Source organism: Protopterus annectens, chromosome 1.part1 (assembly GCF_019279795.1).
Source record: "Protopterus annectens isolate FY-2018-M chromosome 1.part1, PAN1.0, whole genome shotgun sequence".
Classification (NCBI taxonomy): domain Eukaryota; kingdom Metazoa; phylum Chordata; order Ceratodontiformes; family Protopteridae; genus Protopterus; species Protopterus annectens.
Window position 1 is genome coordinate 552,786,702 of NC_056726.1, and position 21,996 is coordinate 552,808,697.

The window sequence follows — 21,996 nt, forward strand, 5'->3', positions numbered from 1 at the left end:
TTTAGCAAACTATTAGATAAATAAAAATAAACTTTCTGAAACAGTTACAAGTGTGCTGGAGGTGTGTTAACTGGTGAGGGACTTCAACAGTTCAGAGCAAGTGCAGGAGGTGACTGTAAACCATGAAGCAATTAACAGGTACTATGATAGTAAAACGTATAATATTCTATGAGCTCTCCCCATCTCCCTCCAATTGTCAAGCTCAACCACACTGTTTCAGTTTTCGGGAATCCTGACATTCTAGCACAGTGGGGATGGAGACAAGAGTTGAGAGTTGTGATTTTTCAGATTTTTACCAGGTTTCAATCGAGCTTACTTCAAAACAGCATGGTCTTCTTTTATTTTGCTTTTATACTACAGCAGCATGTATTCATAATACCTAATCTTAATTCTAGAAGGCTAGAGGGTGGAAGGGGGGTGGGTGGTAGGTGATGTGGTTACCTGGGGACCCTGTCAAAATTGTCCATACTGGGCCCCAGAGTTGCTAGGACTGGTGGCCTTTGAGGTGAACATCTTAACCATTACTCAGTCTCACAGTACACTTACCATATATACCTTGGCTGACAGGATTAAGAAGCCCTTTCCTGTGGTCTAGTCGTGCAAGGTTTGATTCAGCCCCCATTGCCTAAATGTGTGACCCTGAGCAAGTCATTTAACCAGATACCGCTCCCGGGCTGCGTCTGAAGAATGTCCATGGAGGTCGGTGACCTACCCTGGGAACAAAAATACAAAAAATAAATACCTGCTTAAGAGGATGGCCCAATATGCACATTACAGCTAATTTTGCTGCTTTATCCCTAACAGAAATGCCTAGTTTTCGAGGATGACTAACTCGAATAGCTGTCATTTTTACAGCTAGCAAAAGCCACGTTCAGACATAATACTAGCTAGGACAAAATTTCGCCGCAGAACCACAGACAGGTTTTCCCATTTTTGTACTTGGGGTGGGTGCCACTTCGGTAAAAACAATCATCTAGAGCCAGACGAATTTTCATTATTAACAATCCACAGATTCGCAATCGCTGAAGAAAATCATCGATATACTTGCCTAACTATCGCTTCACGATTACTGCTACACGCTATCCTAACTTTAATTCCACTTCTGAAAAAAAAAAAACATTTAAACGTTTTGCCCCAATGTATCGCACTTGTCCGTGAAGCCAAATGGGACAGCTCAGACGTGCACAGTACATTGCCTCGTTTCTATAAAAAATAGAATACCTAACATGTCTACTGATGGTCTTATATCTAGAACAACATGCCTCTAAACTCCCGCCCCTTCTGGTGGCGTCACCGATACATAGTCACCGCGTTCTGGTGATGGGTGTAGCTTTAGGCGAAGTGCCAGGAGATTGCATGTAATATAGTTGTACAGTTTGTGTGGTGAAAGGTTTGGAACTTGGAAGCGTGTGTGGAAAGATAACCTGTAACCGGTCGAGAGTCCTACTGGAATTAGCAACTAAAGGCACTGGTAAGTAAGCACTCTTACCAGTTACATTTTTAGTAACTTAAGAATGTCGTATATGTGCTATTGACTTCAGCTGAGTGTGTAACGGTGTCAAATTGTGTGCATCGCGCCTGGTGGTGAACTGAAGCATAGGGTATACATGTTTTTGTCAACACGTTGATCTTAAGGTCTGGATGTTTTAATAAGATACCCGTCAGCATAAAATACTTTTACGTAGCTTCATAGCGATATGACTTCGGAATGTTATGTAATGATAATGTTTATATTTAATATTTTTTTTAATTATTGTATCAAAATGTATACTCTTGTCAGAATTAGATATTTCCCAATGGAAATAGTATATGTGTACACCTAATGTACATACCATTTTTTGTGCACATATTACTTATTTAATAAGTTAGTGAGCCGTTAGCACTTTTTTACAAGGAATGAAGATAACGCAGAGCAAACAAGTGTACAAAAGTACTTAAAAATTACAGCTCTAAACAAGAACGTAAAAGTACAAGTGTAAACAAGAACGTGTTGTTAGATTTCTAAGAGGAGCTGTTGTGATCCAATAACAGGGCGTGATAATAATACATATCTATAGTACCATATGTATTAAATTTCGCATATCGGTCAACATTATCATCATCAGTTGTCTTGCCACTCTATAACTTCATCAGGCTCTAGAACTCATTTAAACATTTTCAGTTATAATACAAAACAGCTAATTCCCCGCAGTCACATTTATTGCAGTAATGCCCACCCCTCCAGGCATGTCTGAAGGTATCCTGAGGCAATGTAGCAACTGTCTCATGTGCACTGCCAACCCTCTCCTCTTAACTCCCAGCACTCAGACTTGCAAGAGATGCACCTATATATCCAAACTGGAAGCCATGCAATCTCTAGCCAAGACAGGAATAGCTGGTCAAGAGAAGAAGGTCAACACTTGCACCACACCACATGGAACATATGGCCCTCCAGAACACACACCAGCACTGCCTAGACATAAAAACACAAACCACACACCCACCTTCGTGGAGGCTCTCAATAAAACTCTACCCAAAGAGCAGAGACCTCCAAGGCAGAAACGCACTCGACCACCACAACACAACGCTAATAGCGAGACACATAACTCTCCTAAACAGTGTGCCACTCAACCAAAGCCCATAAGGCAAAACAGCATGCCCAACACACTAGTCATAGGTGACTCGATAGTGAGGCACACTGATGTCCCACTCACTAGGTTGAAGAAGGAGAAAGTAACAGTCATCTGCCTGTCAGGTGCCAGGATTCACCAAATAACGCACGCACGCACTCAGGTCCCTCAACAACAGGTACAAATATGACTGCGTCATTGTACATATGGGTGTGAATGATCTGAGATGTACCTCCCTGAACTACATGAAAAGAGACATGGAAGAGATCTTAGATTATGTAGCCCAGGTGGGTATGACCCTAGCCCTGAGCAGTCTCCTACCATCACCCAGAATGACACCACAGTACAATCAGAAAATGATCGATTTCAGCAATTGACTAAGTTTTTGGTGTCATTGTAAGGGGATCCAGTATCTGTCTGCCTGGGATCACATGATTGACAGACTTCAATGCTTTGTCAGAGATGGCTTGCATTTGTCACCCCTGGGCTTCCGGATACTGGCCAAGGCTCTTGCCACCCCTGTAGTACCTTTTTTAGACGGGGTTCCAAAGACCAAATTACCACTGTAACAGCTACAAACAAATGCAGTCTGAGGGACATGCTGCTCAATGCTAGAAGTCTAAACCTCAAAAGGCACTCGCTCGAAGCACTCCCTAAAATGGAGAACATCGACATTTGTGCTGTAAAAGAGACCTGGTTCAAGACAGCAGAAAGTACCCCTGCACTACCAGGCTATAACTCATTCCACACCTTCAACTATCCTTCCATTAACTGGGAAAACTACTCGTGTACCAATACACTTGACCAACATTTCCTGGAATTCATTACTTCCAATGCCTTGGACAAACTCATTCTTACCCCCACTAGAGGTAGCAACATCCTTGACCTGGTCATTACTAACATGGGTGACCATTGCTCTACACCAATAGTCAACTCCTTCCTGATTAGATCCGACCACAAACTAATCACCTTGGAAATCCACATCCTTCCCACCAGCCCCCTAAAGGTAATCGCCATGAAAAACTTCTCCAAAGCTAACTTTGGGCTCCTAAAAACAGAGGAGAATAACTTCACAGCACCCATGCAAATGGAGAATTGTTGCATGACTGCCGAATCATACACAAATGCACTGTACAAACACGTACACAAATGTATGGATCTCGCCATACCCAATAGAACAAAGAGGCTCTCCTCCAAAAAAAGAAAGCCAATCTGGTGGTCCTCTGCCATAAACAAACTCTACAACAGAAGGAGGAAACTGATGTGGAATAAGGTGAAGTCCCAAAAAACTTCCTTATTAGTCTCAGCAAAAAAATTGAGATCCCTCATCAAATCGTCTAAAGCTTGCTATGAAAACAGAATTGTAGCAGGTAGTAAAGACAACCACAAGGCCCTCTATAGTTATGTAAAGAATCTCCATTGCAGTATCCAGATTTGCTCTGAGCTACTGCAGAATGGTACCTCCTATACTGAGCCAACAAATATTGCCAATATACTGTCCGACAGATTCAGTGCCAACTTTACCACTCTTTCCCCAGCCAAAGGACCAATCACAATATGAGTAGATTGCCAGGCACCCAGTATTACTGCTGCACAGGTTAAAACAGCACAGTCCAAGGCCAAGAATACAGCTTCTATGGGACCTGACAATATCCCCGGCTGTGTTCTACTTGAACTACAGAGTGAATTGGCACCTTACCTGTGTGCCCTGTTCAATCACAGCCTCACCTCAGGCTTTGTCCCTACTGAATGGCGCACTGCTACAGTCATCCCTTTCCACAAAGGAGGAGTACCTACAGGCCCTGGGAACTATCGCCCCATTAGTGTGATGAGTCTGATATGCAAAGCTATGGAGCACATCATCATGGACCTAATAAACAAGGATATAGGGAATCTCCAAACTCTGGATCCCACACAGTTTGGTTTTTTGAAGGGTAGATCATGCCTGCTCAACCTGGTCAACGTCTTTGAGTCAGTCACCAGAGCTGTGGATGAAGGCAAGGTGGTTCATACAGCCTACCTTGATCTGGCCAAAGCCTTTGATACCATTCCCCACTCAGGAATCATAGAAAAACTCACTAAGCTAAGCATCAACCCCTATATCACTAGGTGGGTTGCAAACTGTCTTACAGATAGAACCCACAGTGTGAAAGTAGCTGACTCCAAGTCAGACTGCCAACCAGTCACAAGTGGAGTCCCACAGGGTTCGGTCCTCTCCTATTTGTTATCTACTTCTCTGAAGTCCAGGGCAACATGAAGGGTCTCTGGCTGACAAATTTTGCAGATGATTGCAAGTTGGGAGCTATTATTAATTCCCCAAGTGATATTGACATCCTACAGAAAGGCCTTACCGAGACCAACAACTGGTTTCAGAACCATGGCCTTTAGCTCAATGCCAAAAAATGTGTCATCATCCCCTTTGGGAAAAACCCGGTTCCCACGAATTACCACATCGATGGTAGTCCACTGAACACAGAAGGCGTTATAAGAGATCTGGGAACACAGGCTGACAGCAACCTCTCTTTTGACCACCACATTGCCACTGTGGTCAGAAAGTCCTTCTATGTGGCACATCTCATTACTAAGGGTTTTGCATCCAGGAAAAAAGAGGTCATTGTCTCCCTCTACTCTTCCCTCATTAGGCCAATTATCGTGTACAATGCCCCATTTGGCATGTACCTCACTAGACACCTGCAGCAACTGGAGAGGCTGCAAAAGTACCTCACAAAGAGGATCCTAGGCCTTAAACACTTGTCCTATATGGACAGACTCAAAAAACTCCAACTATTCTCTGTCTCATATCACTTGCTTTGAGGCTATCTCTGCTTGACTTACAAAGCCATGTCTGACACAGCTCTGTTAGAAATGCTAAATCTAAAGAAATCCCAATCCCTCCACACCACAGACTCCAGAGACCTCAACCTCATTACCACAATCAACAGAACAAGCTGGAGGGATAGGTTCATAACCCAGAGACTGCCCATGCTATGGAATAGACTTCACATACATGTCAAACAGAGCACCTCACTGGCCCTCTTCAAGAGAAATCTTGATGAGTGGATGAGTGGATGGGAAATAGAAAATTCACCCTGGGATCACTCCAGTGGCTCTGCTTGACAGAGGCACTGGGAACTAAGGTCAGGTGGCATGATGCCAGGATAATCCTATGGGCTAGGCTTGTAAAGGCTCCAGGGCCATTAGCCTAGTACACACCTATGAACCTATGAGTATTCACTATATTTGGTCTCGTAGCACAAAAGCTGAAGTGGATACAGTTTTAAAAATGCATGTTATTCAGCAAAAAACACCTAGACAATATCATTTCATGATTTAAGATTTGTATGTTTGGGTACTTGGATATTTATGATTTGTTGAAGGAGGTAATCTGACAGTCAGAAACAACATTTTTCACACACAGCTTAGGTGCAGAGCAGAAAATAAAGTGGTTATACAGTATTAATTATATTTACATAAAATACGTATTCCAGCAAGGTGTCAAAAATAATAATATTAAGTAGATTGTGTGTTTAATACATGTGAACTACTTGGCACTCTCTCTAACCATAACCTGAGAACTGGCTTTGTCCCGGCAAATTGGAGAACAGCAACAGTAATCCCCTTGTGCAAAGGGGGTCTGTGATGCCCACCACTGCTACCTGTATGTGATGGGCCCCAATATGTGTTGTTCCCATGCTGGGCCAGTAATCAAAGAGCCTGAATCTTCACCACTGATACTGGAGAGGGACATGGACTTGGAATACAAACGGATACACTTGGTATTTCCAGATGCAGACCTCTCTACATCAAGTACAATCTCCCCCCACACACACACACACACACACACACACACACACACACACACACACCCTGGGAAAGATGTACCTACTGTGCCCCCTTCTGCCCAGAGTATATGGTAGTTATCACTGCCACCAAACACTTCACAGTCAGCTACTCTAAGGCCCTTAACAAAAGGTGTCCAGTTATATTCTCCAATATTAATACTAATACAAATGGTAGTAGTTGACCAAGATGGCTAGGCCTTCTGCAGTGGTCCACACAGTGTCACCAAGTAAATATAAGCACTCTCAAAGGTTATGTGCTTTCTACAAGGATCAGCCACAATAAAAAAATTAAATATTTTAATAATGATGGTAATAATAATAACAATAATAAAAATAATAATAAAAGAGCATGAAATACTGAATGTTTATTCACAGTAAACCACAGAGTTCAGATCATAGGAAATATTGAAAAGAACATTGATGGACAGACTCAGAGAAATAGAGAAAAACAATATCTAAACTAAGCTTCACTATATTCCTGACTGATTCTAAGTGAATTTTACAGTTTCCTAGTTAAATTATTTACTACTGCAAAGTAAGGTGCTGTGGGTGAGGGTCTTTCTAGTCAGTTTATCCAAAACAGAATACTCAGTATTCTGAGATTTCTCTTTGTAATTTCTAAAATATAATTTCCAAGAGGGCTGGCAGAATGACCTCATCTGGTCACCTGAGTCTAGGTTCTCACAGTATTCCACTTTGAAGCTGAGACAGGAATTAGCACAGATGGCCACAGTACACATACACACGTTTATGGCAGTACCTGGGGCCTCCCCTGTTTTCACTGAGCTAATGGCCAAAGGCTGTTCCCCAGACCCTGCATCTCCAGTCCTGGCCAGCACTGTGGACTGCCTTTTAATGGCTTAACAGCACAATTACATTTCCCTTATTTTTCTTAAAGTTGAACTCTGCTGTGCCAGTATCCTCTGTTAAAACATATACATTTAATTCAGCTACAAAAATACATGCACATTTATCTTCATTTCAGCAGGGTGCACTGTTACATTTCAACACAAACAAAGCTAACAAATACATATTCAGCACAAGCATCTGTACAAAATTAGTTTGATGTATAAATGACATACAGTTCTAATACATTTGTAACACAAGCATCTTGTATAAATCAGTTTGATATTCAAAGGATATAGCATTCTTTGCAAAACTCCAACTGGCTATGCTGGCACTTACCCATATCATCACATGGTCCATTAGGGTTGCCACCTTTCGTTGTGACTAAAACCCGAGTGAAGCCACACCCTTCGCTTCACCAGTAACCCCCGCCCACCCACCCCTCTCCTGCCCATATTCCACCCATTTTGTGACATCATGATTACATCACCTGGTGGGGAAAGCCCTCTTTTCTTGTTCCTGCTGCCGGTTTTCCGCTGATTTACTATGCGTTTCTGTAAAAAAGCATAGTAAATCAGCTGATTTGCAGACTCAGATAGTCTGTTTCCTTTTTTGAAACAGAATACTGGAGTTTGTACAGTGTTTTCCGGACTACCGGAGAATCAGTTTGATTTCTGGATAGTCCAGAAAAAAAAAACGGAGGGGTGGTAACCCTAGGGTCCATCAATTGACCCTGGAAACTATCGACCCATAAGCCTAACCAGCCTTATCTGCAAGGTCAGTTAAAGAATCATCATAGACCTTATCCACAAGGACATATGTGATCTTCATACCCTTGACCTGATCCAGTTTGGCTTTGTCAAGGGTAGATGTTGCTTATTAATCCTAGTGGACTTATTTGAGAATGTCACCAAAGCCTTGGATGAGGGCAGAACAGTATATACCACCTGCCTTGATTTACTCAAGGCCTTTGACATAACCCCCCATTTAGGTATCATAGAGAAACACTCCCAGCAGGGGATTAACCCATACATTACCAGAAGGGTAGCAAACTAGTTCACTGACAGAACGCACACTGTCAAAGTTGGGGAGTCCTTCTCCACCAGTAGACCAGTTACCAGTGGGGTACCACAAGGATATGTGCTGGGCCCTCTTCTGTTTGGAATCTATTTTTCTGAAGTCCAGGCAAAGGTAGGTGGCCTGTGGCTTACCAGGTTTGCAAATGACTGTAAACTGGGTGCAATCTTAGAGTCCCCCAAAGATAACATATTACAGAAAGGGCTAACACAGACATATGAGTGGTGCCAAACTCATGGACTAAAACTTAGTGTAATAAATGCCTCCTTATCCCCTTTAGCAAAAAAGTAGCCCATGCTAGTTATGATATAGATAGAGCTACTGTAAGTCTAAACTTTGATCACCATGTGTCTGTAGTGGTAAGAAAAGCATTCCACATTGCGCATCTCATAAATAAGGTCATTGGATCCAAGACCAGGGATGTTATAGCTCCGTTGTACTTGATCCTTATCAGACCACTAATTGAGTTCAATGCTCCCTGCTGTGTGTACCTCAACAGACACCTGCAGCAACTAGAGAGACCACAGAGGCTTCTAACAACACTATAATCTGCATCATACAGGCTGCTAAGAGTTGACCGTACCTGGTCTACAGAGCAGTCTCAGACCCTGTCCTAATTGTGCACATATGCAAATCTAAAGGGACAAGAATAACTCGCTCCAGGGATCTCAACCTAGCCTGTGACATTACCAGAACATGGGGGGAGACACAGATAGATCTCCAAGCAATTGTTGCACCTCTGGAATAAGTTCCCTCTCCACTTGAAGCAGAGCTCTTCAATGATCCTATTCAAGCGCAACCTTGATAGCTGGATGAGTGACCGTAAATTCACCCCAGGGATGGCACCTATGTCCCTCATGGACAGGGGCAGTTGGTGCTCATCACACAATCGCTCTAACAATGACCAGTGACCAGTGGTCAGTAAGGATACTCGGATTATTACACAGCTAGTCTTGTAAAGGCCCTAGGGCCATTAGCCTAGTAACCTGCTATGAACCGATAACGGTACCTTTTGAATGTGAAATGTGTTTAGAATGCAGATTTTTTTCAAAAAGTGAGTTTTGTCCTAGGTGTATAAAGCTTTATGTTTTTGGTTAAGAGCAAGAAGAGGCATAGAAATAATTTCCACATTCCTTTACTATTAATAAAGCAAAACTTGACAGGAGGGTTACTTTGAGCACAGAATTTTCACCAATTATGTGTTGGCAGAATGGGTGTTTTTTATATATATATATATATATATATATATATATATATATATATATATATATATACATACATACACTGTAATTTTTGTAAATTTGCAGACTTATTAAAAATAAATCCCACATGCTTTGCAGCTGCTGCTATTTTTCTAGAGTTGTTATATTTTTTACAAAAATAAAAAAAAACAAAAACTAAAACTAGTAAAATCCCAACACCTATAAACAAGTCCTGTAATTGAAATATATGAGGTCCAGAAATATATAGATCTCAAAAGGGCAATTCTTTATATTAGGACACACCAGGATGCACAGCAGCGAGCAACACCCTCGGTGTGATGTGAGTCTACTACTTTTAAGAAATGAAATGTTCTTGTGAATCATGTTTTTTTAAATGGTGTAATGTCCATTAAGGGTGGGGCTTACACACTACACCCCCTCAAAAAGGACTGCAAGTCACTTAAAACTGTATGTAAAATGGAGCCACCTTTCATGTCATTATGTCAGTAGTGCCAAACATTACAGTTTCATTTTTTAACCCTTTTTTAAAACTTCTTCTAAAAATCCTCCCGAGACATTTAACTGACAGCCCTATCCGGATTTCAGTCAGCTCAGCACTTCCCATACCTGAGCAAAGTCCAAAGGTGTGTCCTAAATTAAACACTCTCAATAGTGTGTGTGTATATGTATGTATAAATGTGTCTAGAAATATCTGTCTATCTATCTATCTATCAATATCTGTCTATGTATCTATCTATATATATATCCACACACACATGCAAATATCTGTATCTGTCTAGATGTCTATATATGTCTATATGTGCATGTGTTTTTATATATCTATATCAATATGCAGTGGATATAAAAAGTTTACATACCCCTGTTAAAATGCCAGGTTTTTGTGATATAAAAAAATGAGACCGCAATAAATAATTTCAAAACTTTTCCCACCTTTAATGTGACCTATAACCTGTACAATTCAATTGAATCTGTTTGGGGAAAATATAAAAAAGAAAAAACGTACAATACGCTGTTTGCATACGTGTGCACACCCTGAAACTAATACTTTGTTGAAGCACCTTTTGATTTAATTACAGCATTCAGTCTTTGTGGGTAGTAGTCTATCAGCATGGCACATCTTGACTTGGCATTATTCGCCCACTCTTCCTTGCAAAAGCACACCAAATCTGTCAGTTTGCGAGGGCATCTCTACTGCCCAGTCCTCTTTAGGTCACCTCACAGATTTTCTATGGGATATTTGTATGTGAATATATATATAATGACAACTTGCATTCCTCTCGGGATATCTGTTGTCACAGTCAACCTAGGATGCACATAATGGCTGCGGGCCAAAAGTTTAAATTTTGAAGAAAAAAATAAAAAGTCAGTGAGTACAATATTATGTTTTATTCTGATACACTGTCTTGGTTCCCTCATAGCTTGTCAGGTTGTCCTTTATAGTGTATTTCTTCCAGTTTTCTATCACTTTTTCAGTTAGGTCTACCTTTCTTCTCTGTCTTGCAAATTACCTTAAAATCTTCCTTTTCTTCAGTATTCCAAGGATAAGACCTGTATGTAGGAAACACAGTAATTTCCCATTTTCTGGTTTGTGGCTTTGATCAATAGCTAAATATGAGCTGCTGTTCTTGAAAACTGTGCTTATGAAAAGAAGATTTTCCCACAAAGGAAATATCAAATTTGTCTTTATTGTTTAGGAGAAGGGGACAGTAGATTTACTGTTATCACATTTTTCCTCCTCTAATGCTGAACAATTACAGGAGTCAACTGCAGTTCTGCTTGCTGGAGAAAATGCTCTCAGTTCAGGAGGAACTAAATCCTTCCATATCTTTGTTGCTGAGTCTTTCATTGTCATTTGAATCTTCCCTTCCTAAGAAACACAAGATTCATAACATTTCCAGACATAGACAGATCCTTTATTCTCCAGTCTCTGAATTTAAGATTAGATGATGGGGATGACATTGTTCTAAAGTAGTATTACAGATTGTTTTAATCAAAGTCTTACACTTCAGCAGTGGTGCAGTTTATCCATTGAGTCTTTCAGATAAGAATTGTTTAGCATTTGAAGCTCCAAGTTTTAACCTGAATCACACCCCTTCGTATTTTTGCAGAATTTTGGTTATAACAGGTTGCAGGTGGCTCTGCTGAAATCAAAGAAAAGCTGTTTGCTATCCTTTCTTGTCCTGTTCAGAATAGGGACATGTTTGATTGCCTTTCCTCAGAACTTAGTTCCATGAAGCTTTTCTTAGAGTCCCTTAGTTTTTGTTGCCAGTTTTGAGATTGTATCAGCCTGCATGCAGAATACAAGTAAAACACAGTGTCATCATCATTAGTACACTAGGCAGCAATGATGCCTAGGTCTGCAGAGTCCTTGTTGGCAACATATGTCTTAGTATCTGCTTCTGTTTAGAGTGTATTCCATCTGTGTGATTGTTTTTGATGCTGTCATTGCCAACACTGATTCTCTTAGTCCTGATGCTTGAGCCAAGTACATTGGTTCTGGCACTGTTGCAGTGCTGTTAGGTGTAGATGCCACTGTGTGTAGTCCCACAGCAATGTGCTGAAGGGTTTTTGATACCAAATTAGCCATAAGCATTGGGCTCAATGTCTGCCCTGCAAAATCTTTAAAATGGATTCCACCAACATTTGTACTGCCTGCACCGACATATAGATGCTGCCATGCTCCTCTCCAGATCCTCTTGAAGATACTAAAGAAAAGACATGCAAGAAGTAAAAGCACACTGACTCCCTTGTGGAGTTTAACCACCTCTGATGTCAACAATGAAGAGGATGGAGATTTCCCCAGAATCCCCTCCTGATTGGGCCAAGGTTTGAGGAAAAGTCTCAAAATTATGAGCTAGAAGACCTCCAGGATCACGCCACACTGATCAACAACTTGACTAGAACTCTCCTAGTGTGAAAAAAGAAACTGCACTGGCTTTGTTTCACAGTCTTTCAGCGTGAATAAAATTCTCTTACTGGCTAGTAATTACATTACTTTGGTGCCAGCAAAGAAGAAACTTGGAGAAAGTAAGAGAAAATCCACTGGAAAAGAATGAAAAACTCAGAGTGGGAAGAATCTTGCAGCTGTTCGGCAAAAAACAGTTCCAAGTTCCAGTTTTGATAATGGAGATGGCTTATAGTAATTTAATGGAAAAATAAATCGTATGCATCCAGTGATGATCAAAATGTATTTATTTATTTTATTTATTTCACATTTGTCTACTGGGAAAGTCTGACTGGACACAGGTCCTTTTTCAGTGGAGGCCCGGGGAGAAAAGCTCCAGTAATAAGAAGTAAATACGTTGTAAAAGTTAACAATAATACAAGGAAATTCTAGTAGCATACAAAATCAATAATACGATGATGGGCAATAAAATACTTTAGAGGTTACAATAACATAACATGTGATACATGCATTTAGATAATGAGAAAGGCAAGTTACAATAGACGTGGGAGAAAAGAACGAAGTACGGTAGCACCCCCTGTGCATAATGTGGTTACATATACTGAACTCAGTTATCCAGCAGTGCTGCAAGAACAAAGCCAGCTGTCTAATAAGTGAGTAGTTATACTGAACTCAGTTATCCAGCAGTGCTGCAAGAACAAAGCCAGCTGTCTAATAAGTGAGTAGTTATACTGAACTCAGTTATCCAGCAGTGCTGTAAGAACAAAGCCAGCTGTCTAATAAGTGAGTAGTTATACTGAACTCAGTTATCCAGCAGTGCTGCAAGAACAAAGACAGCTGTCTAATAAGTGAGTAGTTATACTGAACTCAGTTATCCAGCAGTGCTGCAAGAACAAAGACAGCTGTCTAATAAGGGAGTAGTTATACTGAACTCAGTTATCCAGCAGTGCTGCAAGAACAAAGACAGCTGTACCAACTCAGCACAGTATCCGCGTGGTGGCCTGCAGAGTTCCAAGCAGCAGAAGGCTAAAAGAGTGACCTTCTACCTGATATAAGTATTATTTGTGGCTTTCCAACTGTATTTAAGCTAGCGACTGCATTTTTCGCCTGATCTACTGTTTTTTGCCTGATTTACAGCTACTTAAGTCAAACTTTGCATTGTAACATTGTTTATTGCACTTTAAAGTTTCTATTTGTTGCAAATTGTTTCTGTAGGCTACACACTAAAGTGCGCTAGCCGATTTACAGCATTTAAAGCTTTTACTGTCTGTTTTTCTGTTTCTTTACAAAAAAAAAAAAAAAAAAAAAAACACTATCTCTTGTTTTCCCGCCTCACTGAACTAGAATAGTCCAGTTTCAGAGTTGCTGATCCCTGGACTTTGTCTTTAGTTCCTGATACTGAATCACTGCCATATTTGGAAGGAGCGAAGTTTCTTTGCTAACCAGTGGGAGTGGGTAGCACTGAGCGGCCTTTTCGTCTGATCTGGTAAGGTTTCAGCCAGTAACTAGTAGCCCATTGGTCGTTTTGGGCCAATTCGTAGCTCTTTTCAGCCCCCTGTTATAAAACGCGCTATACGCGCGTTTTTTCAGCTTGTACCAACTCAGCACAGTATCCCGGTGGCCTGCAGAGTTCCAAGCAGCAGAAGGCTAAAAGAGTGACCTTCTACCTGATATAAGTATTATTTGTGGCTTTCCAACTGTATTTAAGCTAGCGACTGCATTTTTCGCCTGATCTACTGTTTTTTGCCTGATTTACAGCTACTTAAGTCAAACTTTGCATTGTAACATTGTTTATTGCACTTTAAAGTTTCTATTTGTTGCAAATTGTTTCTGTAGGCTACACACTAAAGTGCGCTAGCCGATTTACAGCATTTAAAGCTTTTACTGTCTGTTTTTCTGTTTCTTTACAAAAAAAAAAAAAAAAAAAAACACTATCTCTTGTTTTCCCGCCTCACTGAACTAGAATAGTCCAGTTTCAGAGTTGCTGATCCCTGGACTTTGTCTTTAGTTCCTGATACTGAATCACTGCCATATTTGGAAGGAGGGAAGTTTCTTTGCTAACCAGTGGGAGTGGGTAGCACTGAGCGCCTTTTCGCCTGATCTGGTAAGGTTTCAGCCAGTAACTAGTAGCCCATTGGTCGTTTGGGCCAATTCGTAGCTCTTTTCAGCCCCTGTTATAAAACACGCTATCGCTGCCAGCTGACTTGGCGTGGAGTTGCCACCGCTGCACACTAGGGCAGCGCCGGCCAGCAAAGTTTAAACTATTTGGGCCATCTAAATTCCACTCTTCAAATTTTCCCTTAAAACTACCTTCCTCGAACTATACTACTGATCTAATCAGCGTATCCTATAACTAAAAAAATCATCTCTACTTGACTCCAAGTAGACTATACTCTATCTGAAAAACCTATCACTTGCTCCTCCAGTACTTATCACCTTGATACAGCACTCTTGTTATAGATAGTACCCCAAAAGGCAAACCCCATTTCTCGGTCACCCACATCCCCCTGAATCTCTTTTAAAGTTTTTTTGTCTACTCCTTCTAGCATGTCGAGGGATCAGTTGCTAGTGTCCTCTCCTGCTCAGCTGGTGAACCTGGGAATATTGAGGCAATGTTACAATTGCCTCATGTACACAGACAACCCTCTCCTCCTCCCACAAAACACAAATACATGCAAGAGATGCAAATATACGGCCAAACTGGAGGCTGAGCTCTCTCAACATAGGACTGGCAAGGCCAGACAGGAGGAGAAGGTTACCACACACACACACTATAGACCCAGTCTCACATAGTACCATCACAACCGCAAATCATACACATAAACACACAGACATACTCGGAGGCTCTGATCAAAAATCTACCAAAACAGCAGAGGCCACCAAAGCAGACACCCAAACAACTACCACCTCAGAACACAACACCTGCAACACATAGACCTCACAGTCAGAGTGTCAAACGGTCACAGCCCTTAAGGCCAAACACAATGCCAAACACACTAGTCATTGGTGACTCCATAGTCAGACACACTGACGTTCCGCTCACCAGACTGAGTAAGGAGAAGGTCACAGTAAGCTGCCTGTCGGGCGCTAGAATCCGCCACATAATGCAAGCACTCAGGTCTCTCAACAGCAGGTACAAGTACGACTCAGTCATTGTCCACGCTGGTGTAAACGACCTGAGATGTACCTCTTTGGACTACATGAAAAGAGACATTGAGGAGCTCTCTGATTATGTAGCCCAGGCAGGTATGACCCTGACCTTGAGCAGTATCCTACCTTCACCAAGAATGATGCCACAATACAGAGATAAGATGATCAGCTTTAACAATTGGCTTAAACTCTGGTGTCATTCAAAGGGGATCCAATGTCTGTCTGCCTGGGATGACATGCTGGACAAGCCACGCTGCCCAAGGGACGGCTTGCACCTGTCACCCTGGGATTCGGATATTGGCAAAGGCTCTTGCCACCCCATAGTGCCTTTTTAGGCAAGGCTCAAATTCTAAACCTACCACCCTAGAACACAAAAAGGAAAAAACTAAGGGTAATTCTGCTCAATGCCAGAAGTCTCAATCTCAAAATGCACGCACTCGAGGCCCTTCTCAGTAAGGAGAACATCGATGTCTGTGCTGTGACAGAAACCTGGTTCAAGGCTCATGAGAGCACCCCAGCACTATCAGGTTTTACCTCATATCATGCATTCCGGCCCCAAAATCCAGACAATACCAAGAAAGGGGGGGGGGTATCCATATTCATCAAGGACACCCACACCTCAAGATTGGTAGCAACGACGATGCATCGGAGACCATCCAGGTGCAATTAACCATAGGCAAGACTGCTCTGCAAATTGTAGCATGTTACAGGCCACCCTCACAAACTCAGGAACCTCACATGGCCTTCCTGAAAACACTAGAGGGGATAAATGTATCACCAAACACCATCATACTAGGTGACTTCAATTACCCTAATATAGACTGGGAACACTACTCAAGCCCAAACACCCTAGCCCAAAAGTTCCTGGAATTCATAAACTCAAATGCCATGGAACAACTAGTCACCATCCCCACAAGAGGAGATAACATACTTGATCTCATCATCACGAACATGGGAGCACAATGCTCAACACCAGAAGTATACCCCTCACTGGTGAGATCAGATCACAAACTAATCTCGCTGGAGGTCCTCATCCCACCCCACCTGAAATAAAAAGACCACAGTAAAGAACTTCGAAAGCCGACTTCACACTTCTAAAGACTAGTGTAGTCTCCTTTAAGGCCCCGAGCATGGAAAACAGTACTCAAGCCGCTGAATCACTTACAAATGCCTTCTACCAGCACCTGCAGGACTGCATGGATAAGGCAATCCCAAGCAAAACAAAGACTCTTTGTACCAAAGGCAAGCGTCCAGTCTGGTGGACCCCAGCCATAAACAAACTCTACAACAAAAGGAGGAAGCTACTACAAGATAGAGCAAAATCCTTAAAATGTAAGACACCCTTGATCACTATAAGTAAAAACTAAGAGCCCTCATAAAATCATCCAAAGCAAATTTTGAGAGAAAAATAGCTAAAGACTCAAAAGACAATCATAAGGCCTTCTTTAGCTATGTTAGAAACCTGGGAGGAAATTCCCAGATATGCTCAGAACTAGTTCAAAATGATGTGAAGATTACTGATCCTACAGACATTGCCAACATACTGGCTGACAGGTTCAGTGCAAACTCCCCCCCCCAAAAGGAGAAATATCTATACCAAACGATTGCAGCCCCCCAAACATTTCCAACGCCCAAGTGAGAACTGCTCTCCAAAGCAAAAACACAGCATCCATGGGACCTGATGGGGTCCCGGCTGTGTGCTCCATGAACTCAATGAGGAATTAAACCCACAGCTAGGACAGCTGTTTAATCAAAGTCTTACCTCTGGATACGCACCCAGGAGTGGCGCACTGCAACTGTGGTCCCACTTCACAAAGGCGGTGCCTCCACCGACCCTGGAAATTACCGCCCATTAGCTTGACAAGCCTTATCTGCAAAGCCATGGAGAGGATCATAATGGACCTCATAAATAAAGACATAGGGAATTTGCAGACTTTGGATCCAACCCAGTTTGGCTTTGTCAAAGGCAGATCATGCCTTTTAAACTCGGTCGACTTTTTGAAACAGTCACCAAAGCCATTGATGAGGAAAGGCAGTCCATACAGCCTACCTCGATCTGGCGAAGGCCTTCGATACAATACCCCACTCGGGTATCATTGAAAAACTCATCAGCTTAAATGTTAACCCATACATCACAAGATGGGTTGCAAACTGGCTGAGTGACAGAACCCACAGGGTCAGAGTTGCTGGCGCCATGTCAGACTCAAAGCCTGTCACAAGTGGTGTCCCACAGGGCTCAGTCCTGGGCCCACTCTTGTTTGGCATCTACTTTTCAAGTACAAGCAAAGACAGGAGGATTACGGCGGAGAAAGGTTGGAGATGACCGCAACCGCAGGGCCATAGTAGAAAACACATCTGACACAGATATCCTTCAGAAGGGTCTCACAGAAACTGATAACTGGTGCCAGAGCCATGGCCTAAAGTTAAATGCCAAAAAATGCATAGTCATACCCTTCGGGAAAAACAAGGTTACCCCTAGCTACCAAATAGGTGGCAATCCACTGAGCACAGAAGAAGTTATCAGGGACCTGGGGACCCAGGTTGATAGTAGTCTGTCATTCGACACCCATGTAGCCAAAGTAGTTAGGAAGACCTTCTACATTGCCCACCTTATCATGAAGGGATTCTCATCTAGATCAAGGGAGGTCATGGTCTCCCTCTACTCATCACTCATCAGACCAATGATTGAGTACAATGCCCCATTCGGAATGTATCTGACTCGACACTTGCAGCAGCTGGAGAGGCCACAAAAGTTCCTCACCAAAAGGATAAAGGGTCTCAAAAATCTGTCCTATGCTGCCCGACTGAAAGAACTCCAGCTCTATTCAGTCGCACATTGCTCAGAGGTGACCTTTGCCTAACATACAAGGCCATGTCAAACCCAGATTTGATGAATATGCTTCACCTCAAAAATCTAGATCCATCAGAGCCACAAGGGCGGAGACTTAAACCTCGACACGGCTATTAATAGGACGTGCTGGAGGGATAGATTCATCACCCAAAGACTCCTATGCTGTGGAACAAAATCCCGGTATATGTGAGGCAGAGCACCTCGCTGGCCTTGTTCAAGAGAAATCTTGACCAATGGATGGGAGATCGCAGATACACCCCAGGGATTACCTCAGTGTCACTGCTCGACAGAGGCACAGCAAAATAATGGGTATAGTTCCCCATACTAAAGGGGTGGCGTAAGCCACAAAACGATGGGCTAGGCTTGTAAATGCCCTCGGGCAGATAGCCTAGTATGAACCTATGAACCTATGAACCTATAATAAGTGAGTAGTTATACTGAACTCAGTTATCCAGCAGTGCTGCAAGAACAAAGACAGCTGTCTAATAAGTGAGTAGTTATACTGAACTCAGTTATCCAGCAGTGCTGCAAGAACAAAGCCAGCTGTCTAATAAGTGAGTAGTTATACTGAACTCAGTTATCCAGCAGTGCTGCAAGAACAAAGCCAGCTGTCTAATAAGTGAGTAGTTGTACTGAACTCAGTTATCCAGCAGTGCTGCAAGAACAAAGCCAGCTGTCTAATAAGGGAGTAGTTAGGAGAGTTTTAAATTGTACTGTGTAGCAGATAGAGGAAGCAGAGCTTGGCAGTTTATTCCATATTTTAGGAATAACATTAGATGAGAGATTCCCTAGCTGTTAGCTTTGGTGGTTTCTAACAGGAGTTTGTCCCTGGAGTTTAGAGGTCTAGAAGTGGTGTATGGTTGGGTAAGATTTTTGAGAGCAGGGATTTCGTCTGGTTGATGTAGGATTTTGTGGGCAAAAGTTAGTTGTTTATAGTGTAGCAGTTGAGGAAGTTCTAGCCATTTTAGTTGTTTAAGAGCAGTGCAGTGATGTGACTTGTGTGTGGCATCAGTAGCAAACTTGGCAATTTTATTGTAACAGGATTCTAGCTTGGTAGGATCAATTTTACAGAGGTCGTTTAGTACTGAGGAGGCATATAGGAGAGTTGACAGGAGGTGTGTATGGGTGATAGTAGCTTTTGTGGATCTAGTTAAAAATTGCTTGTTTCTGTAAAGAAGACCTAGTTTCTTGTGTACCTTTTTAATAGTCTGTGCAGTGTAAATATTGAATTTCATATTATTGTCAGTTTCGATGCCTAGCAGTTTAGTATGTGTTACTGGGGTGATAATGGTTTTATTTTTGGACTCCAAAGGTGAAATTAGGTGAGAAGAGTGAGTTCTTGGGTAAAAGAGAAGGAGCTTTGTTTTATTGGGGTTTAGAATGAGTTGGCAGTTGGTAAGCCATGTTTCTACCAATAGAAATTAATCTTTTTTTATGGTGTGGGGGTCTTGAGGGAGGAAGGTATGCATATTAGAGTAGATTCATCTACATATTGTGTCACAGAGGCATGAAGAGTGGAAGTATGAAGTTGATTGTTGAAGAGGGAGAAAAGTAGAGGTCCACGGATGGAGCCTTGTGGGACCCCAAAGGCAACTGACAGGAGAGTGGAGAGGTGGTGTTGCCACAGTACGGCCTGCTGGCTTCCTGGTAGGTAATTTTGGAACCAGGTGACAGAGGAGCTATATTTAGGGAGGGGCCGACATTGATCAGTTTGTTGTGATTTACCATATCAAAGGCTTTGGATAAGTCTAAAAATATGGCAGATACAAATTTTGCTTGATTTCTATACTGGCTGACTGTATTATTATAGGACAGTAGAGCTGTAGTGGTATAGTGACGGGGCGAAAACCATGTTATGTGTTATATAGTAGTTTGTGGGTGTGAAGGTAGTCCATGAGTTTGGTATGGATGACTCTCTCTAGGATTTTAGATAAGGGTGATAAGACAGCAATTGGAAGATAGTAAGTTTGATGGAATTACATCCTTTGTGTAAAGGTATAATGTGGGAGATCTTCCAGATAACAGGTACTATGCTGTCAGCTACTGATCTGTTAATGAGTATTGCTACTAAGTATGCTATTTCTGCTGCAATTTGCAGAAATTTGGCTGGGAGGTTATCTGCAGATAGGGTAACTGGTTTTAGTTTGCCAAGTAGTTTTTTATGATATCCACAGAACTGGTTGTAATGTAAATTGGTTAGGGCTATTTTGGGAGGAGTTGCTGACCTTGGGTGCTGTGGGCCAAGGTTGTTGGAGATGTTTTGAGAATTAGCAAGAGCTTCTATAAAGTATTTATTAAATTGGGTTGGTATATTATCAGAGTTGCTGTTTGAGGCTGGAGTGGGGGTAGCTGCTTTGCCTCGTAGTATATTATTAACTGCAGCCCAAAATGTTTGAGGATTATTGTGTTTTTTTCTGAATGTTATGGTAATAGTTGATTTTGTCTTGTTTTACAAGTTTCTTAGCTTTGTTTTGCAGTTCTAGGAATGTTTGTTTTGTAAATTGGGTTTTGTATTTGTGATATTGTTCCCAGGCCTTGTCTCTAGCTTTGAGTAGGGATCTGCATTCCTTACTCAGCCAAGGTGCATAGTTGGCTTTAACTCTAATGGTTCTAGGGGAGCATGGCAGTTTAAAATGTCTAAAAAGTAGTATTGAAGGAGTTAACAGCGTCTTCTAGAGATAGGTGTTTGAGGGAATCCCACTTACAGCTTTTTAGGGCAGTGATGAATCTGTGGGTTAAAGCCTTTTTTGTTTCTGATAAAGAATTGAAACATTGAAGCAATATATAAAGTCAAATAACAAAAGGCAGGAAAAATAGAACAAGGTTTAACTAGCTATTCAGATAAACTGATAACACTGGAAAAATCATAGTTTGGAATTAGGAAAAGGCTAGGTGAGCATAAGTTTTTTCAAGAAGAGCTATATCAAAAAATAGTAGAGTTAGAAGACTGGGCATGCAGAGAGAACCTGAGATTTTCTGCTGTACCAGAAAAAATGGAAGGAAGAAGTTGCATTAATTTTATGAAATTAGAAGTAAACAACTGGACTGGTGCTCCACAGGCGGATTTATTAATCATGAGGGCATGTTGTGTGTATCAAATCTGGCTGTGAGAAAGCAGCCAATACCTGCATTGGTAAAAGATGCAATCATACCAGCAGAAAGAATTGCTTTTGATAGAATTGTGGTAGAAGGGGAAAGTATTACATTTGGGGACAGCAGAATGTTTGTGGAATACGATTATTTCCTGTAAGCAAATTTTATCCCAGCTATCAGGGACTGTCAAGGCTAGTGTGATATTCAAGCTACCTTATCTTATTCTTTTTTTCTTGGAGGATCAAATATATTTTTGATGTGATGCAAAATAGGCTAAGAAGGAAATTAAAAAAGTGTATCCAACAAAGAGTGAGTCAGCAAGAAGAAGAGTATGTTTTTCATTCTTTTGATAATAGCAAAGCCCACAGGTTGAGAAAAAGTTAAAAAGCAAAGGAGCTGA

At 41.7% G+C, this 21,996-nt stretch overlaps 1 protein-coding gene across 2 annotated transcripts in view; it reads left to right on the plus strand.

The window, feature by feature from the left end:
* Positions 1 to 1,348: 1,348 nt before the first annotated feature.
* Positions 1,349 to 21,996, plus strand: part of RUSC2 (RUN and SH3 domain containing 2) — a 1,272,067-nt gene continuing 1,251,419 nt past the window's right edge. For both annotated transcript variants that reach the window (XM_044076729.1, XM_044076738.1), the window contains exon 1: positions 1,349 to 1,471. The gene's annotated coding sequence lies outside the window, so the exon portion shown is untranslated. The remainder of the gene's footprint in view (positions 1,472 to 21,996) is intronic.